The 19,646-nt window shown below is 41.5% G+C and overlaps 1 protein-coding gene across 1 annotated transcript in view; it reads left to right on the forward strand.

Moving 5' to 3' along the window:
- Positions 1-2,558: 2,558 nt before the first annotated feature.
- The window catches only part of AFAP1 (actin filament associated protein 1), a 112,209-nt gene continuing 95,121 nt past the window's right edge, over positions 2,559-19,646 (forward strand). Inside the window, exon 1 of the mRNA XM_068188620.1 lies at positions 2,559-2,692. The gene's annotated coding sequence lies outside the window, so the exon portion shown is untranslated. The remainder of the gene's footprint in view (positions 2,693-19,646) is intronic.

The following is a 19,646-nucleotide window of genomic DNA, read 5'->3' on the forward strand; positions in this document are numbered from 1 at the left end:
AAGTCCTGCCTAAAGCTTGTGAAGATTATTTCTACAGTAATGAAGTTCCCCTTGATAGAGTAGAACTTTATAATGAATTATTGAGAATAAAGACAGTTTGGAACACTGCATGAATATTTGGTCTTAAAGCTAAAAAGTGCTTTTTCAAGCTGGAGGACGTGTATTTCAAATAGGGACATTTACAGAGATTTGCTTTCTGCTGCTTTGTGTTAAAAGATGATTAGTTTAAAAAGTTTATTGGGTGCAAAGTATGACGTACAGTTACTGTGGACCTCAGATTTCCTATTAATGATGTGACTTCAGTTTCCCTGCAAGCAATTCCTTAGGAATCACTTGATTTATTTTGATGATATTGTGTTCTAGGTGAATTATATGCTGCTCTTTTTAATTCTATAAAATAGAATTTGTATTTAAGTAGTGTCATTAAAGATTCATGGGGAAGAAATTCAATGAATCACTAAGTTGTATTTTGCAGCTGAAGTAGCATATAGAATGCATATGTACAAACTAAAATGTGGGGGAGTAATGCCATTTTGAAGTGTAGCATTGTGAAAACTAAAAATTCAAATATGAAAAAAGTCCTTTTGAGCCCTTCAGCCCAAGAGTTTGTCCATGAGGAACAGCTTGTGCTGTCTGTTGATTGTCTTTATGATAGATGGCACATTATTTAGTCCCTTTGGAGTTACCACCACAAGACACGAAATCTTAACCACTCTCTCCAACAGCCTAAGGACAAACCCTTGAGTTATCTCATGTTCATATCTGACAGAGGGCACAAAGTGCTTTTTTTCTTGATGGTCTTGTGATGACTCTCTCTCATCTGTGTTTCTCTGCTGATCAGCTTCCTAATTTCTTCAGGACATTTCTGTGGAAGAAATACTTCAAAGTGTTGCTAGAACCAAGCACCCTGTTTACAGACCACAGAGTGTCTTAGGGCAGGCAGAGGCTGAAGTGTTACTTAATGTGATGTGTGCATTAAAATTAAAAAACAAAAACAAAACAAAAACTAGAGACAGTAAAGCCAGCAAATAATGCTCACTGCAAGTATACAAATCATTGTTACTGCATGCACCACAGCAGCCAAGGGCTGTGCTTTTATAGCAAAGTATTGGGTTGTTCTCCCTAGAGATCATATTTTACAGGTCATGATACAAATTAAGTAGCTCAAAGAGAGCAATAGCTGCAAGCAATTGAACCATGGAGAAGAGGAGCTGTGTTTTTTTTTTTTTTCCCAAGACCAGCTAAGAATTTTACTATTGCCTGAAAAATCACTACTTCTAAGTATTCCAAAGCCTCCCCCACAAACTCCCAACGAGCAGAATACAAAAAGGCAGGTAGGAGCAGGCTGCTGCTGTAATAGCTCATCCAGTAGGCAAGTCCTTCCCTGCCCATACCCAAAGGCATACAAGAAAGAGAACAGCTGGAAGTGAGATTTTAGGCTAAGTAATACTTGTTGAAAAGGTTGGGCTGTGAATTCAGCTCTCCTGTTTTGGGCTACAGAGTTCTCATGCATATCCTAAGTGACCACACAATGTACATGCTGACTAAATAGAATTTTCCCTGGTCAAACCTGTTACCTTTGGTATGACCTTCTTGGAATGACTGAGGATGATGAAACAGGACAGAAGAGCACATTAAACCTGGCCAGAACAACCCCAAATTTTTTAATCAAAATTTAAGGTGCTTAACAAGTTGCATACTCTATGGTACAAAGTAAGCTACAAGCTTGTACAGAATTATGCACTTGAATGTCCAATGTTCCCCAAATATTTCTCACAAGAGCACACTTGTGCATCCAGCTGAAGTTAAAGGAGTTCTGACACCCAGCTGGACTAAAGACAGAGTTGCTATTATTAAAGTTCTTCCTTTAGTGACATTCTTCTGTAACCTCAGATTTTCAGTTTCTGTATGGACAGGGAGAAAAATAAAGGGATTTCTCAAAGCTGGAACATGTTTAGCCAGGTTGCCCCTATGTAAGCTTGCCCAGGTTCAGCAATTTTGTTACATACTGAAGCCTTCAGGTTTAATCAATATAAACCTTAGTCTCACCTTGACTTAGATCTGGTTTGTATCAAACTAAACTAAGATGATGGAACCAGGTGTTAAATCCGTGTTGGGTTTGTGCATGATTTTACCCCACTTCAACAAAAGAGCTTAAATTTTAGATAAATGCAGATATGCGCGTTATGCCCCAAATCCATGTTATCCCTCCACTGCTCAGGTCACAGCATCTCCTGGGCAGGAATGGGGAGGGCACGGGCTGCCCTGAGGCTCCCGCTGTGATATCGCAGTATTCCAGCATTTACTCTGGGAACAAGCCTCCGGCTCCTGGGACGCTTTACTCTGGGGCAAGAAGCCCAGGTTTGATCTGCCAGCCTCTGCCTCGCAAGCCTTCGGCTCACCTGCCCCATCCCGCCGCGCACCCGGGGGCTGCTGCGCTCCCCCCGCCTTTGTTCCGCTGGCTCCGCCTCGGCGCCGTCCCCTCCCCGCGGGGCGGGCCGGGGCGCGGGGGCGGTGGGAGCGGGCGGCTGCTCCCGCCCCGCTCGTCCCCTCCCCGCTGTCCCCTCCCCGCTGTCCCCTGCCGGCGCGGCGCTGGCTGCGCTCCGCGGCAGAGCGGGGCTGCGGGAGGAGCCGCGGGAGGAGCCGCGCTCGGCCGCTTTGTGCCGGCAGCCGCCGCAGGACGGCCGCAAAGGTAGGAGGGCTCCGGCCCCGCTCGCTCCCCGCCCGCCCCGGGCAGCATCCCTGCCGAGCCCCGCGGGCGGAGAGGGAGCACGGGAGGGAACAAGAGGGAGGGGAAGGGCTGGATTCCGAAATGGGCTTTTTCAGCCGCTGCTCCGCTGCTGCTCCAGGCAGCCCCGTGCTAGGAGAGCTGTGGGATTACTGGGAAAAAAAGAAAAAAAAAAAAGCTGAAAAAGAATTAGAAAAAAAAGAGTCTCGCTCGTTTTCTTGGGCGGGAGCAACACAAGGAAAGAGCTGGGAGGGAACCCGATTATCGGGCGGTGGCGGCCCCTGCCCGGGCTTTGGAAGGGCAGGAACCCGGCCGAGATCCTGCGGAACGCAGCCCTGTGTCCGCCACCCCGAAACTCGCATCCCTCCCCGGGAGAGGCACCGGCCCGGCAGCCGCGCCGCTGCTTTGTACCGCTGCGAGCTTCCTTATTTTCTGCCTTGTGGGGTGGGCAGAGGTGGTCTCCCCGCAGGCTTGGCCATTTGATCTGTTTCGTCATAGCCGAGAGATTGCATCATGTTACAGTCCTGCAGTCAGTCAGGGCAAAGGCGAACAGAACCATCTTTCCAGATCCATCCCGTTGGCTTCCCGGGCCGACCCCCTCCTTGATTTCCTGTTGAACGGAGGTTCGAGCTGAGAAGCAGCCTGCTATTGGAGGCTGGGGGGGACAGGTCACAGCGACGTGGTTCCATTTCTTCCACTGAGAGGTTTTTTGGAAACTCGAGTTTGTCGGTCCTACGCGCGGTATGTGTCTTGTGCGGAGGGCTTAGAGGAAACTTGCCTAAGATTTAGGCGGTAGGAAAATAATGGGCGGCAAAAGAGACAGAGAAACGGCCAAAACCAGGAGTCGCTCCATAACATAAAAGCTCTGGAGTGGCAGGCGGTGAGTGGACTCAGGCAGGCATCCCCCGGCAACCCAGGCATTCACCTGCCCTAAAGGATAGTGCAGCTGAGTAAATGCACACTCTGAAAAGCAAGATAAGGCACATATGAGAAACAGAATGTATTTAGCTCATTTCCCCTCTTGGATCCTTTATGATCGTTTTGATGCAAACACTTGGTGTGCCTGTGCCTGTTCTGTTTATTGTATTACTGAAGTTTGCGGCTGAGATCCAAGTATGAAATGATAAATCTCAAAGTCAGAGAGATTCAATTAAATAATGTACTTCAGTCTAGGGCTTCTTAAGGCGACAGATTCTGCTGTTCTTTGTGCAGTTCTTTGTTTTGTTCCATAGGGAAAAAAATGTCATGACATGGCTTGGTTCAGTTCTCAGAGGTATCAGTAACAATTAATGATTAAACTAGTGTCTCACCCTTGCAGGTGCTCTGCTACTGTTTGCTCCAAGTGTTACAGGGCCACTCTTTTCCGTTCATTAAAATAATAGTATTATGAACCTTTTTTTGTGTGCCTTTCTGAGAATGGTCGGTGCAGGGGCACAAGGGAGTAGCTTGGCAGCCAGATGGATCTATCCATCAGTGCTCCCTGATGTGGGCACTTGGTGCCTTTCCGTCATCCCTTGTGCCTCCTGGTGGTTTCCGTGGGAAGAACTGCACAATTACTTTCTTGTTTTGAACAAACCATTTTTCCTTTTAGAACTGGTGTCAAAGAAGAGCAAATGCTACATTAAAGCCAGAGGGAGAGCATCCTTTCTTTCTGGGGCTATAGGGCCCCACATGTGTTTAAGAAGAATTTGAAATGGATTTCAGAAAGAAGGATCTACAGTTTTCTTTGTGTGTCAGCCAATGATTGCAGTGACAAGCTGGCAAACAGAACAATGAGCAGATACTCACTGCCTTTGGTGATATGTGGCACTGTTTGGTGTTTCTTAGGAAATCTGTCATCAAAAGTCAAAGTGTTGTGTTGTGTTCCTGTGTCTCGGGTAGATTTTTAGATGAAGGGATTTGGAAGGTCTGTGAGGGTGAAACTGAAGTATTGACGCAGTGCCAACAAGGATGGGGTAAAATGCAAGACTTCAATAGATCAACCACTTACACTATTTAAAAATTTTACAGTCTTAGTGAAGGATGATTTTCCTTTTTCTCTCCTGAAGTTCTCAGAGTTGAAGAGATATTGTCTGAGACACAAAACCCAAAAGCAAATATTGAAGTCTCAGTGGGACAGGCTGTATTTGGTACATGTATGACGAATTGTGCTATTCCTTTCAGTGGTGCAAAGACAACTTGCTGTAAGACCAGGAATTGTATTGCCCTGCTGCTTGCTGCAGTTTCCCTTGTGACATAGCCTCAGGACAAAGAGACAGCAGTTCAGGGCTGGTTGATGCTGTCTGGAGTCGACTGATTTAATTTCCATGCATTTTCAAAAGTTTTGTGTCTGATAGGTCAGTCAGTGGGAGTGTGGTATCCAGGAGCCCCCCTGGTTAACCGCTTTGTTCAAAGCTGTGCTCTTTGTTTCCTGAGAAGGAAGAGGAGGAGGAGGAAGAAGGGATATACTTTATATTCATTTGCAGATCTCCTGCTGAGGTGGGAGGGTGGAATGCAGGGGCTTGCACCTCCAAACTCCTGTACACTTTAGTCCACTCTATGCTGTTATGGGTTAGTCACAGTAAAGCATACTGTGGCAATTTTGCAAAAAATTATGCATCCCTTCCAGCTGTGCAGTTCAACTGGTTTTAGATGTGAATGACACCTAGCTACTGGTATGGTTCTGACTCCCCTGACTCATCACTTCATTGACAAATAGTGTTTCATCTGGAATAGAAACTGTCTGTCTGGGCTGGTGAGTGACTGTGTTGCATATATTATTATGTATGTATTATTCCAGATCAATGTACTTCGAATGTAAAGTGTTCTTAGGCTCACAGTTCAACTCTTAATAGTCAGACCCAACAGAAGTAATAGAAATGTGGGAGTCAGCTGGAGGACTGCAGGTACTGTGAACTCTGAGCTTTTAGTGAAGGATTGAAAAAGCCAGATCTTGAATGTTCTCCATCTATAAGGATTGTCTAGGAGGAATTAATTTTAGGAGTTAGTTTTCCTACTGTGAAGCACCCCAAGCTGACCTTAGAGCAATTTAAGTTTCCAAGACCATACCAGATGTCTTTTTGGGGAGTGTCTGCATGAAGCCATACCGAGAACAGTCTGTCAGCACAGAATGAGCAGGTAGGAAGACACGTAGCTGCAATGGCACGGGGGTGAGCCTGAGCTCAGAGTTCAGGGGTTACACCAGCACAGCTGTCTCACTGCACCAACCTATCTGTGCACACATGCAGGTCTGCCTTTTGTAGTGTATCAGTGCTCTAAAACACTGTGTGTAGATTCAATTGCTCTTACTCTAATAGGTGATCTTTAAGGTCCCTCCAAACCCAAGCCATTCTATGATACTCTGTGATCAGAAGTTAACTCTTGACTCTCCATGCCATAAAAGACAGGCTGCTGTGAGTCATGGTAATGAACAGTATTGCAGGAACATAACTTGGGTTTGTGCAATGGGGGATATCTCATCATAGGTAACAGTCTTTTGGGACATAATCTCTATTTTCCAGAGATATGGCAAGCAATTAAAACCTGAACGGCAAAACTGCCATCAGTTTCCCCTTTGCCATCCTAGCAAAAAGTCAGTCATGGCTTAGTGTGCATAGTAAGGTTTGACTGCCAGAGGTGCTGAGCACCCTTAACACAGTAATGTCCAAATGAGCTGCTGGTGGTTACCTCTCTTAGAGTATGTCTTGGAGAATACAGGAGTCTCTGAAAAGGATAAATCAGTATCTCTTGTATTTTTTGCCAGTGTTTTTTGCCAGTGTTTATCAAGAAATCTAGGAAAGAAACTCCTAAGAGGAATTTTTTTATCAGTTGGATCTTGTATAGATACTGCTCTTTACATATATTGGTATTTAAAAATTTGATGGTGTATGTTTGGCAGTAAAAGGAGCAAAATTATAGGCCTGTCTTTGCTAAATATCTTTCCTCAACTGAAAAAAGAAAAAAAAATAAAAATCAATGTATTATTCCTTTTATGGTGACATAGTGGTGGGATTTTTTAACTGTCTGGGGGATTTCTGCTGCCAACATCTCTCTGCCATTATGTAGTTTTGAGCTGAGTGATAAAGACTATCTTTCTCTAAGACAGATGTTGGTAATGACCTTATTGTGCCAAAATCTTTGTGAGGACAAAATGCTGTGTAAAAATATTTCCATCCATTAATAGTGAGTGCCAGAAAAGAGTACACAAGTGGTTTCAAATTTAATCTGTAATGTAGCTGATGTCTCAGAGATAACAACATCTTACCCCCAAGAAATACACTGTATGTGAGGTAATTGCTATGAGTTACACTGAATATATATTATTCATTAGGGGACTGTCATTATATCATGCTTGTGAATTCCCCAAAGTCTCTTATCAGTGTCCTCATGACATCTCAACATCTATGGAAAAGAGGATTTTGGTGTCCCACTTGACTGACGGATGCTTTGGCTTGCTAGTAGCCACTTCTAGTGAGCATGCTTGTCTTGTTAATTTAAAATGAATAGACTTTGGGAAAGGGGCTTAGTTCATATATTCACATTATCAGAGATAGCACTCCTTCACAGGGAATATGTAGTGGTATGTTATCTCAGTTTTGCAGAAGAGCAAATAGTAAAAGTTCTTTCATACGTAGCTTTCATGCTAAACTACTCTGCACTGTCTTCAAAGTATAAAGACTCAATATTTGGCCAGTTGCTGTGGATAGATTTTTTTTTTTTTTTGGTCCATTAAAGGATCTTTAAGTATGTCTTTGAAACTTATCTGGTCTCTCATCAGTTACACATGCTTATGGCATTCCTCTTAGAAATTGGAAGAGAGGAAAAGGCAAGGTAAGGATGGAATTTCCCTGTTATTAACAATTAGCGGATCCAGATTTTATTTTCCTGTACCATTTTTTGCCAGGAGCAGCTGCAAAGGGAGAATTACACTGACCTTCACAGCACTTCCTAGTGCCATCATCAATCAGATCTGGCAGAAGCTTTATCACATCTATCAGTGTGGCTCATAAGCCACATTCTGTCTAGTCTGGGGGGGAAAACAAACAAACAATGGGAGCTACTGTAGGGTTTGTTTAAAATAAAACAGCCAGGAGTGAACTTTTCCCATATGTACCAGCTTTGTAGGCAGATTTCTGCTTTTGCCGTGTGCTGTTGGGCTGATTAAAAGATGATGATGGTAAAGCAGTGGAAGAGACTTTCTCTACATTTCAGTTGGCACTGGCAACTCATTCACAAGTAATACAGCTTTAGCGTTTCTCAGGTGATGCTCTTCAGTCCCATTCTAATCCTCAGCATTATTTTTACAAAGGAATTTATGCAGTTAGATTAAATCAGGCGTTTTTTACACAGGTAAATGTTACAGAATAAATAAGTGTTTTCAGACTTCTCTGATTCTTATATGAAATAACATAGCTTTCTCAGATTAAGTGGTTTGCTATATTTTTTTTTTTTTTGGCGAGATCATGTGTGCCTTTGCAAGCTACTCTAGGTCTCTTCCAGAGGCAAGTTCATAATGTAGGAGCCAAGATCAGCTGATCGGCTGCAACATCTCCCTTTGCAAAACATTATTAACACCCTGTAAGTAGCTGATTTCTTTTCTGGTTGGTTGGTTGGTTGGTTTTCCCTATTTACCTTGGTCTGATTATTTAAAATCAGACAAAAATTTAAAACATTTTGTGTTCTTACATTTTTTTCATTTTTACACCAAGTTCACTGCTGCTTTCAAATTCCTTTTCTTGCCATCTGCAACAGATAAAACTTTCTTGCTTTCCTTTCCTGGGCTCAGTACAGTGACAGTCTGACAGGTTGTCACCTTGCAGGCACAGTCCTTGCTGACAGGTAGATGGGGAGAGCAAGAAGCAATGAGGACAGGCAGAATTGTTACTGTATGTGTAATTCCAGCTGCCTTCATGGTGATGTGTTTGTGTGTGTATGTGATATATACAAATGAAGATGTAGATGTATATAGATAAATAAAGAGTGTGTGTATGTGCAGGTGATATGTTAGAGCTGCCTTTGTCACTTGGGTTTTCTGAGAAAAATGGCTAATTGCTAATAAATAAATAAATGTACTTTTGAGTAAAAGATTAAGGCCTTGAGCTTCAAACTGCTAATGTTGATGGCCAACAGCAGGGTGTGATCTGTAATTTCTGTGGTTTTTAACCAGCCAGTTCTTGGCAGAAGCCATCTTGGTACCAGATCTGGGCAAGTAAGTTTGACATGCCATATGAAATGAGCAGGTGCAAGGAAAATGTGCATAAAATGTGAAATACATTTATCAAAAGGTTATCTGTTCTGTCAGGAAAAAGGAAATCACATGAACTGGCTAGCTAGTTACGGAAATAATTACTTTTGTACTTTTCCTCAGTGTGATGTGCCAGTTTGACAGGCTCTACAGCCCCAGCTGCTGCACTGGCACGGGGCAGGGCTCAGTCCCTGCCCCACAGACCAGCAAACCTGGGGGGCAAGGAGCCTGCCCAAAACTGTACTGCCTGTTCTCCATCTTCTGCTTCAGCAGCCAGGCACCATGGCTGCACAAACACTTGGTAGAGAGGTTTTAAGAGTCCAAAGCCATGAACAGTCCCATTTCAGCAGCAGGATGAGGAGGAGGGGGAAAGCTGCCAGCAGGAATTGGTCTGAGATGCTGAGTCCTGTGTCATTGTTTGGGGGCTCCTGCTTCAGGAGGATGCAGCAAACCAGCTGGCTGCCTGCTGCAGGTCAGACCAAACAAAAAGACATGGTTTCAGCCCTGAAAACAAGGTGGGCAGTAATGAGCAAGTAATAAAATGGCAGGAGTTGAAAATAGGAGAGATAATGCAAAAGGCAGAGGGATGAGTTAAGGAGCAGGGCTGCTGAGTGTCAGCAGGGCAGTGGTGGTAGGGAGCTGAGCTGCAGAGGGGCCGCTCTGATGCTGTTCTGCTGCTGCATCTTAGCATAGATCAGCAGAAAAACTGCCCCTTGGAGAGTGGGATTTATTCCTGTAATGCAGTCCATGCTAGGGAATAGAGTGAAATACTGGATTTGTCACTGGCTGTAAGAGATCAGACTGAAGAAAATAAATATCTGAAAATGTTAGGAAGCTCAGTGATTCTAAGCTCTGTTAATACATAGCATTATCAAAAGAATGCCCTTTGGAAAATTGAAAGATCTGCTTCTTGGAAGGGGGAAAAAGTATTAAGAGTGAAGAGCTTCTGAGAATATACAGAACTCTTCTCCTTGCCTGAGCCCTCTGTCTGCACCATGTGTTTGTCATTAGCACCATGAAAAGCTGAGAGTCTCCTTAGAGGGGGAATGATGGGTGCATGCTGGGTCCTTCAGGAAGAACCAGGAGAGCTGAAAGGAGACAAGGGGCTAGGTCAGGCCACAGCATTTTGTTTTGAGCTTAACAGGAATGAAATCCACCCTGAAGAGTCTTGGGGAAAATTCTGGATGAGGGCCAGTATGAATAATGCTGAGTGCAGATGGGTGGGACCCCACCTGGTTACAAAAACAATCTTATTTCCAAGGTTAGCTATTTCTGCTGAAAAGGGGGATATTTAACAAGTAAGGTTTAATTTAAAAGGAAAAACAACAGTTGGAGGCCTTGAAAAACATATCCAAATCAAAATATCCAAAAGTCTCTCACTTCAGAAATTAATGAAAACAAGCCCCTGAACATGCAGACAGCTGAAAGCACACACCAAAAACCTCAGATAAACAAAACAAGTGTCCTCTGGGGAAAGGAAGAGTTGTTCCCTCTCTGGGAAAATTTGTCTGTTCCTGTGGCTTGTGAACTTTTCATCTTCTCTGGGACTTTTGCTGTCCTTGGTTTGCTTTTCTCAGCTTCTTGGTCTTCTTTCCCTGGAGCCTAGAAAATGTTTATGTGAGCACTAGACTTTAAGGAAATGAATGATGAGTTATGTTCCTCAGGGGTTGGTTTTGGGACCAGTCTTGTTTAATTTTTTGTCAGTGGCAAGGGCAGTGGGATTGAGTGCAACTCAGCATGCATCAGCCTCCACTCCTGCAGCTTGTGGCCATCAAGACAACTTTCCCCTTGTGACAGCCACATCCTGAGCATTATTCCAAAGCTAATCTGGAGCAAACTGTATTCAAGAAGCCCCAAAATGCAACAGCTAATTTTAGTCTGACTCAAGTTTCCATTAGTCTCCAGTTGACTACTGTTCCTGTCTGTCTGCAGTGACTGAGCCTCACAGCCTCTCAACCCAGCAATTTCCTTCACATCTCTTTGGATCATCCTCTATTGTTTGCAAAACACTGAGTCTAGATTTTGCATATGTGGAAAATCTTGCTGAGAGCTGTCCCCCCTTTGACCTCATTCTTTTCAGATCTCTCATTTTTCTGTCTTGCTTATAGTCCAACTATGTAACTTTTAAAAGTGGTCTGAATGTAAAAAATAAGTTGTAGTGAAGGCTTGTCTGTAAACAATAGCTCTCTACGGCCCAAGGACAAGTAGATATGTGTGTAGAAGGCCCAAATGACTGACTGCCCCAATGAAATGATGAAAATACTGATTAGATTCAAAGGAAAGCAAAAGTTGCCTTGAAGAGGTATTATGTTTGGGGATTTCTAGACTTCTTCAACCCTTTGTAAATCCTTCAGAAATTATTTTTTTCTACCACAATGACATCTTTTAAAGCATCATGGAACTAGCTCTGCTGTTCTTGCCCTTGGGATTCCAGTCTGGTTTATGGTCAGCATACCCACAGGCTCTAGGATATAAGTGCAAACTCAGATTGCCCTGAAGTTTATTGTACTTTATGGGAGCAAAGGGTGAAATCCGTCTTCAAGACTTGGGGTCATTTGGGCTAGGTTTCCTGACATACCAGCTCTTACAAAAACCCAGCTGTTCTGGGGTTTTCTACCAGCTTTAAAGAAAAACAACCAAATCAAGAAAAAGTACTCTGGCAAATGGGGATTAAACCTTAACTTGGTTTGAGTGTGCTTTAAGTAGTCTCAGTCTTTGCATTGACACTAGTTAAATTCTTCTGCTTCGGGGAGGTAACTTGGAAGCAGTATTTGTGAGCGGGTCCAGGTCTTTCCCCGCTCATTGCTGTAGGGAAGGGCTGTTTCCTACTAAGGTCTAAGTCTTTCCCTCTGTGAGATAGGATCTGAACAACCCAGAGCAAGACCTACATGTCAATAATGTGAAAACAAAAATACATGAAATGATGCTGCTTTCCCAGGTGTGATTGTGGAGTAGTTCTTGGCCAGGAGGCATCACTTGGATGGCCCATCCTCAGCCAGGACCAGAGGAGACAGCACAGCAGGAATGTGCCCTTTCCCAAGCTACAGTTTGAGCCATGTGTAGAGAGCGAAAGAAGCACAGCCCTTCTAGCAAGTTGTAATCAGTGACTTATAAAGCACTGGGTACCTTGGAGCAGCTCTTTATATGTTAATAACTCATTAAAATCTAATGACTTCATGAAATTGGACAAGCAGTAGGAACTGGAAATGGCAGATGCTCAGGGTGCAAAGGGAAGAAGTGACAGGCTGCCTGAATGCTTGGAAGAAATGCAGAATAAAGTTGTAAGGATTTGGGTACACTGGTCACCTCTCTCATCAGCCCTGCTAGTGCCTCAGCACTCCTGAGGTTTCAGTACAAACCCACAATCTTGTCTAATGAAGTGCAAGGAAGGGAGAGAAGCCTGTAAGAATCCTTTAGTATCTTCTCCATTTACTTGTGTTGCCACCCCTCCTTTTTAAGCTTTATTTTTTAACTCTTGCAATGCTAGTGAGTTTAGGAACACTCCTAAATTCTGGGAGAAACAAGTTTTTATCTGCTTTACCTGGAAACCTTTCTGACATGATGCCAGGTGTTATATCCCTAAGACCTTTTGCCACAGCGCCTCTGAACTGCAGTTTGCAGGGGTCACCTCGCCTGCCCTTGTGCCAAGCAGCCTGCAGCAAACATCTCACCTGCTTGCATGAGTGGTGCCCCTCAATGCTCTGCTGTTTGCTAGTGATATTACAGACTGGGCCCTTCTCCCAGTGAGCCTGCAGAGAAAAGCTGTGCAGGTTTTCTCACTGATGTGGGACGTGCTGAGACCCTCCCCACGTACCTGTACTTCTCTCTGATTGCCTTCACCAGGGTCAGCTGTAAGAGCTGACCATCCTGGATCAGTTCAGTTCATGCCAAAATAATCCTTCAGTTCAGGTAATAATAATAATTCAGTTCAGCTGCACGCAGTGCACTGAAGCAACAAAAAGTATGTGTATCATTCCAGAGGGCTCTTACTCGCTCTAGGAGGGGTGGAATGAGGCATGGCTCTGTGTGTACCATAGCACTTCACAGGGTTGTTTTGTTATAATCAGTAATAAAGAACATTTTTGTATAGTTCAGTAATATAAAAGTAATATTGAGCAATTGCACTTTGTGATGAGAGTTGCCAGGGTGTGACTACATAAAAGCAGACAAAGGGCATAGCAAGAAGGTTTTTGCTTGGATTGAATAAATTGTTATTAGAGGCATAATTCTCCTAAATTGTAGTTGTTGGACCATCTGAAGTAAGCCTACCTAGGCAAATATTTAATTCCTTTTGCCACTGTTACTTTATTAAAGTGAGAATTTCTTCCTGGTGAGATTTTTGTAAGGAGGAGACTTCACATACACCAGTGGAAGTTGTCCAAAGCAGAAGGTGAAAATGCCATTTCAAACTGTTAAGTACAGAATTAATAAAGGCCACCTGGAAAAATAAATGTTCATTTGTTGCTGATTTTGCATGTAAAGTCCATTTTCTTCTGGTATTATTATTTATACTGTAGTAAACCCAATACAGAATTAAATAATTTTATTCAGTTTTTAATTTGGCGTTATAACCAGCTGATGCCTCTTCCTTCCTGTGCTTAAGAATTAACATTTTTGTCTACAATAACTCTTTGTCTTCCTGTAGGCAAGTGGATTTTTGTCATTCACTAATACGAGAAAGATCAGGGACTTGGTACCCTAACACTAGGGCTGCTGGGGAACACTGAACACCAGCAGAGAGGCCTTTGAGTGGAGAGAATTGAGGATTTTCATTGTCTGCTGCCATTATCTTGTTTTACATTCTGCTTGTCTGCCAGCTTGTTGCTAGTAACAAAGATTACTATAATCTGGGCTTTTGAAAATCCCATTATTTTCCTTTCTTTATCTGATCACACCATGGAATTATGTCACTGAATTAAAATTGTGACAGTGATAGACTTTGTGTCCTGGATGATTAAACATTTTGTCAGCATAAAGTTGCATGGTTTCTAATTTAAGGATCAGAGGGCTGCATCCCTTCTGCTCAGTGTGAGGGCTAAGAAGTAGCATTACTAACCTAGCAAAACAACTGTAAAATGTGTACTAAGACTAGCAAGTGGATTAATTTGGGTAGTTTCCTTTTGCCTTAGCTTCTCTATCTTCCCAGAGGGTTTTTTCCTACCTTCTTCATACCTGCATCCATTTTCAGAATCTCTCAAAGCAAAAACTGTGTATTCTGGATAAAAAATGTGCCACCGCTCTTTTGCTATATAGTTAATATAGGATGTTATTATATATACCTGTTAGGTCAGATTGGTGTTGTTTTCTAGATTAAAAACAGTAACTTCTGAAGGGAAGATTTAGAATGATGCATTAAGTGTGACTGATAGCAGATTTTCCATATGATCATCTATCAGCATCTACTCATACAGGGCACTTAGCAACATAGAATGACCTTAATCTTGCTGCAAGTCCAAAGATGACAATATATCTGCTGACTTGAAAAACATTAAACTGGTTTGTCTGCACACTTCACTTGAAAATATTCTACCCCAAAATAGCCTTATTAGTTATTGTTTATGCTTATGTTTGTTCTTAAGCAGCAGTCTGCCCCACACTGGTGATATTTTGGATCCATGTCTGAATGGTACCCTATCCTCTATATATGACTTTTGCCATCCTTTTTTTTAGCCTTGCCTTACTCTTTGATTGAGTACCTGTGTCTGTTGTTAATTTTCATTTGTGATGAGTTTCAAATAGGGTCAGTAAGCATCCTGACAAATTGCTTTAGAAGACAAATGGTGAGCAAGTGTCCCCAGTGTAAGAAATGAGACCAAGATGTTCTGTTGTGGAGATTTTCAGTCCCTCAGTAGAGAATCTTGCTGTTGGGAACTTGTTTGGGTTTCCTTTCTTATCAGAAGACCATGGGTAGAAATTATGTAGGGGATTTCATTTCAGATTGTTTTCAATCACTGTCCTTCAAAGAGAATGTAACTTGACATGTGCAACCAAAGGGAAAGTGAAGCAGAAGGCAACCAACTGGGACACTGATTAAAGAAAGATATGAATGATTGCAAATAGTAATAAGATTTGTGAAATAAGGTGGTTATCTAATCAGGTGTAGAAGAGCAGTAGTGAGATCCAGAGGGGTACTAAAGAGATATTTAACTGCATTATTCAGTGTACTCTGGGGCTGGAACTAAATTGCTATGGCTGAATTGGTGTTGGTAGGTCAGGAAAAGCAAAGGTACTGAGGGCAGTGCAAGCCCTGCTTATCTGTGGGACTTGTGGGAATAGGCTTGCTGTTTGTTAAAACCATTTTCACTATGTTTGTGGTGGCCTGTCACGTTTGCTGTTCTGATGGGTGTCAGCTATGAGCCAAAAGTGCTTTCTTTCTGTCCTGCCTTTTCTTAGGACAGTGGGATGAAATCTTTCATTTGTACATCACATCTGTTATGTTTTTCATGTTTTGAGGCATGGAGAAAAAGACCATGATAAGTCTGTGACAGGAGGATGCCAAAGTTAAAGTGAAATGAGAATGTATTTTTATGAAGTTATGTTACATTTACTGATTATGAAGATTAGCATTTGGAAATGTGCTTCTTAACTGAGGATAAACGGTTTGTTTTAATCTATTCACATCTAAATTAGGACTCAACTATTGGTACTTGCAAGGCACTAAGAAAAGCACTCACTCAGACCATCTGTTGAGAAAATGGGAATATGAAACTGTCATTGTATGTTCACAAATCCTGCCTGTCCCTGGCACTTCAGGAGCAGCCTCATGTGAATGCTGAGTGAGTCTGAAACTGAGGAGGCTCTTTGGGATCTCCACTGTGGCTCTCTGTGGTGCCAGTTAATAGGTTCTTCAGAAAATGCAAGTCCAGATATTTCTCTCACTTCTGTTCTCAGCAAAACTGAGAACTGTTAAAAGATCACATGAAAATAATAAATAATAATAGCACAAGTAAATATATGTGAGTATAGCATACCACTAAACAACTTTCTAACTATATCTGAATATGTTACTGTAATGTGAAAGCTCTTTTTCACTTTCATTTTAGTAAACAAGGGATCAGATTTCCAAATGAAAGGCATGTGAAAGCTGATAGGCACTTAGAGTGGGATGCCTTCTGCCTGACTTGAGCCACACATGGCAGAGCAGGTCTACAGCTCAGCTCCTTCCCAGTAGTCCGTCTGTACAATCAGGGGATGCAAATTGGCTTCTCTAGGATGTGATTAATCTGATCTGTTCTAGACATCTATTTTAGGAAGACTAAATTTCTCCATTGACTGTGGATTGAGCCTAGGGCAGCTAGCTGAGATACAGATGACTGCTTTGTAAGCACTGGCATTAGTCAGAGCAATGTCACTGCTAAAGCTCAAATGGCCAGCCTCACCTTTCAACCCTATAAAATGAGTAATTCTTCTGAATTAAAGGAATTTATTCTGGAGGTTTAAAACAAGATAATCATTCTTTGCATTTGCATATAGTGTACTCATGCTTTGGGTTTGGTTAGTGCTTACAAAAAGGTCTGTCACATCTTTGCATGGCTATTGCAGGGCTTTGATGGCTTATGGTATTCAGGGAAACATCTTTGGAAAGAGACTGGAAATGTAAGAAGGATGACAGAGACAGATTCTCACTAAATGAGGTTTATAATATGAAATTCTTAGTGATATTCTTCTGGGCATTGCTGTATAATTTTAGTTTTCTGATTTATGAGTAGTTTGCCATATTGGTCACATAGAAAATTATTTGCATACCAAATGTGAGTTCATTCAGCTGTGAGATTTTTATTTAGGCTGCTGCTCTCCATGCCTAACTAATTAAGATGTCATGCATTTGAGTAACTGAGGTTCTTAATCTTCAATAAACTAAAAATAATTAGTTTTATTGCCACTGTTCAAAATTTTAAAACAACAAATAAAAATGCCATCAAAATAAAATGTTCTCAAGACAGGAAAAGAAACTGATTGTTTAGTGGCCTGGAAGCCATCAAATGGGAAACTACAGATAGAATTTGAGAAATTTTTTTTCACTGTGTCTTTGAAAAATGTGCACACTAGAGATTGTAATTTCTGGGAAGTTGAAGTATCTGGGTTTAAGCAATTATTTACTAATCTTTTTTAAAATGAATTTTACATTTAAACAATATCAGGAATTTGGGATTTTGATAGGAAACCCAGGGAGGACCAGTGGCTTGGATTTATTTCCAAAACCTGATTCTTTTATATTTCAGGTTTGGCCAGGAAGTATAGATATAGATAATTGAGAAATATGCCTTTCTTCAGCAGAAATCTGTATATGAAATATTGTATTGTAAAGGGGTCTCCTTAAAGGCTGCTTTTTAATCAAACTCAATTATTTTGGGTTTATTATATATTCTATCATATTACATTTTGAATGCATTTTATATATTTATCATTCTGAGGTAGTGTAATAGAGCAATAATTTCCACAGAATGCAGAAGAAATTTAAATAGGGATGACTGGAAACTGTAAACCTGCAACAGCACTCAAATGACTCCAGTGGGAAATGAACACCTATAAAAATGGGTTTGCCCACGAGATGCAGTCAGGCAGAGTTCGTTACACACGTGTGTTTGCATTGAATCCAGTGGAAAAGTTCAGAGGCTTAAATATGTCTCTTACCATGCCAAAAGTCCCTGGAACTGCAGACCTCTGAAGATTTAGAGCACTTCTTGAAGCTCCTTCATTTACCCCTAAGGCAAACAATGTACACAACCCATGTTCTCTATTTCTTGTTGATATTTCTTTGCTGGTATCAGCCTTTGTCTGACTTCTTGTTGCTGTTTAAGTCTTAAAAATAGTTCAAAGTCTTAATAAGCTCAAGCTATTTTGTAAGGAATGTAGTTCTTCATCGCTGCTGCAGGCTGAATAACTGCTCTGTGGCTAGATGTTGCTTGTATGGTAGGTGACCTCCCAGAAAGATTCATTAGTGTTTGGAACAGGATGATTATTCTTGTATTGTTTTACCTAAATAGTTTTTGTTGAAAGAAAGAGATAAGTTAAATATTATTAAAAGTTGGTGAGGTAGAGTGGATTTTAGAAAGTACTGTTCATAAACACATCACATTCACTCAGTGCAGGCCACCATGTGGTTGCTCTTTAATTTAAGCAAATGTCCATTTATGTGTTCTTTACAAGGGCTTGTGATACATTGAGCAGCTAGGGTTTATGTTAGCTTTTTATATTAACCAGAAAATCAAGGTGGAATTAAATGAGAGCATCGAGCCTTGGTAAATACTTCTGTGCTTTCTTCAAAACTGTATCCAAGATCCCTAGCAAAATACCACAAAGTGCTACACGTGTTGGTAGGAAGAGATCAGCTGGAAATATATTTACACAGCTCTCCTTACCTTTCTGTCCAGAGAACTTCAGATTTCTTTGACAATTAAAGACCTTAAATTCAACAAAATGTAAAGTTCTGGGCAGGGATTAAGAATTTTAAGTGCAAGGAACAACCCTCTGGAGATGCCTCCCTTTCTCACTATTGCCTTCGATTTAGAAGAAATTGGTTTGTACTAGCAACCATGTAGCACATAGGTGCTTATACCTCTTGTCTTCACAAGGATATTAACAAACACAACATTGGATAGGATTTCTTGACTTAAAACGAATTTGTAACTCGTCTTCTCCCCTGCAAAGTAGTGAGGTCTGACCTAATCTAGTGAAATGTATTGCAAGTGTAGTTCTGGAATAAAACCACATACTATTCAACTAGCCTACATTGAGAGGGGCTCTCAGTTGCAAAATGGTGGCAACTTCTAAATTTTATAATTCAAGCAACCTCATTTGCTGATCACAAGTAGATCTGTTGAGAATTGACCCTAGCTTCTTTAAAGTTGACCAGCTGGTGCTGATCACTTGATCACTCCTTTTGTTGCTATTCTGATATTCTGCAGAATATGCTTGTGTTTATCTCACTATGTAGGTACTTTTTAATATATATATATATATATATATATATATATAAAAGTATATACCAGTTGTTGTTCTTGGAACAGTGGAAGATGTTTGAGAGAAGCCCTGCTATGAAAGAACACTCAAATCTATGTCTGCCTGTACTGCCTTGTCCCCTGGCACTGAGATTGCTGTGTGACACATACCCCTGGGTCTCATCAGGGGACCTGAGGCTTCTCTGCTTAATTTAGGGAAGCTTGCCCACTTTTCTTGAGCCCTGGTGAGGATTTTTAGCCTTTCCTAAGCTGTTGGATTTTGATGTAGAAACAGAAGCATTGGTAGTGCTTCCAGTTGCTGAATTGGTTTAGCTGAGTGTGAGTTGTGGGATAGAAAAGATACAGGTACTTAAACTGTCATAACAGCAGGTCATATATAAATACAATACACATATTTATTCATGTATTATATATACAATATAGAGAAATACAATACATTAACCTATTGCAGGGGAATTCTAAAAGCCTTCAGGGGAGATTTCTTCCCATTGCTTCAGATGCATTTCCATTTTTCTCATAAACCGGAAACACCAACTACCTTTCCAGTCTCCATCCTTAAAGAGTATGGGTTATTTCTGTTTGTTTGAGTGTTGGGGTTTATTGTTTTGGGTTGTTTGTTTGTTTGTTTGTTTTTTGTGGTGATGGTGGGGGTTTGGTTTTGTTCTGTTTTTTGTTTAATGATTTCATTTGCCATACTGCTTGTGGATTTCAAAAGCTTGCCAAGAAGGTATTT

Source organism: Anomalospiza imberbis, chromosome 4 (assembly GCF_031753505.1).
Source record: "Anomalospiza imberbis isolate Cuckoo-Finch-1a 21T00152 chromosome 4, ASM3175350v1, whole genome shotgun sequence".
NCBI lineage: Eukaryota > Metazoa > Chordata > Aves > Passeriformes > Viduidae > Anomalospiza > Anomalospiza imberbis.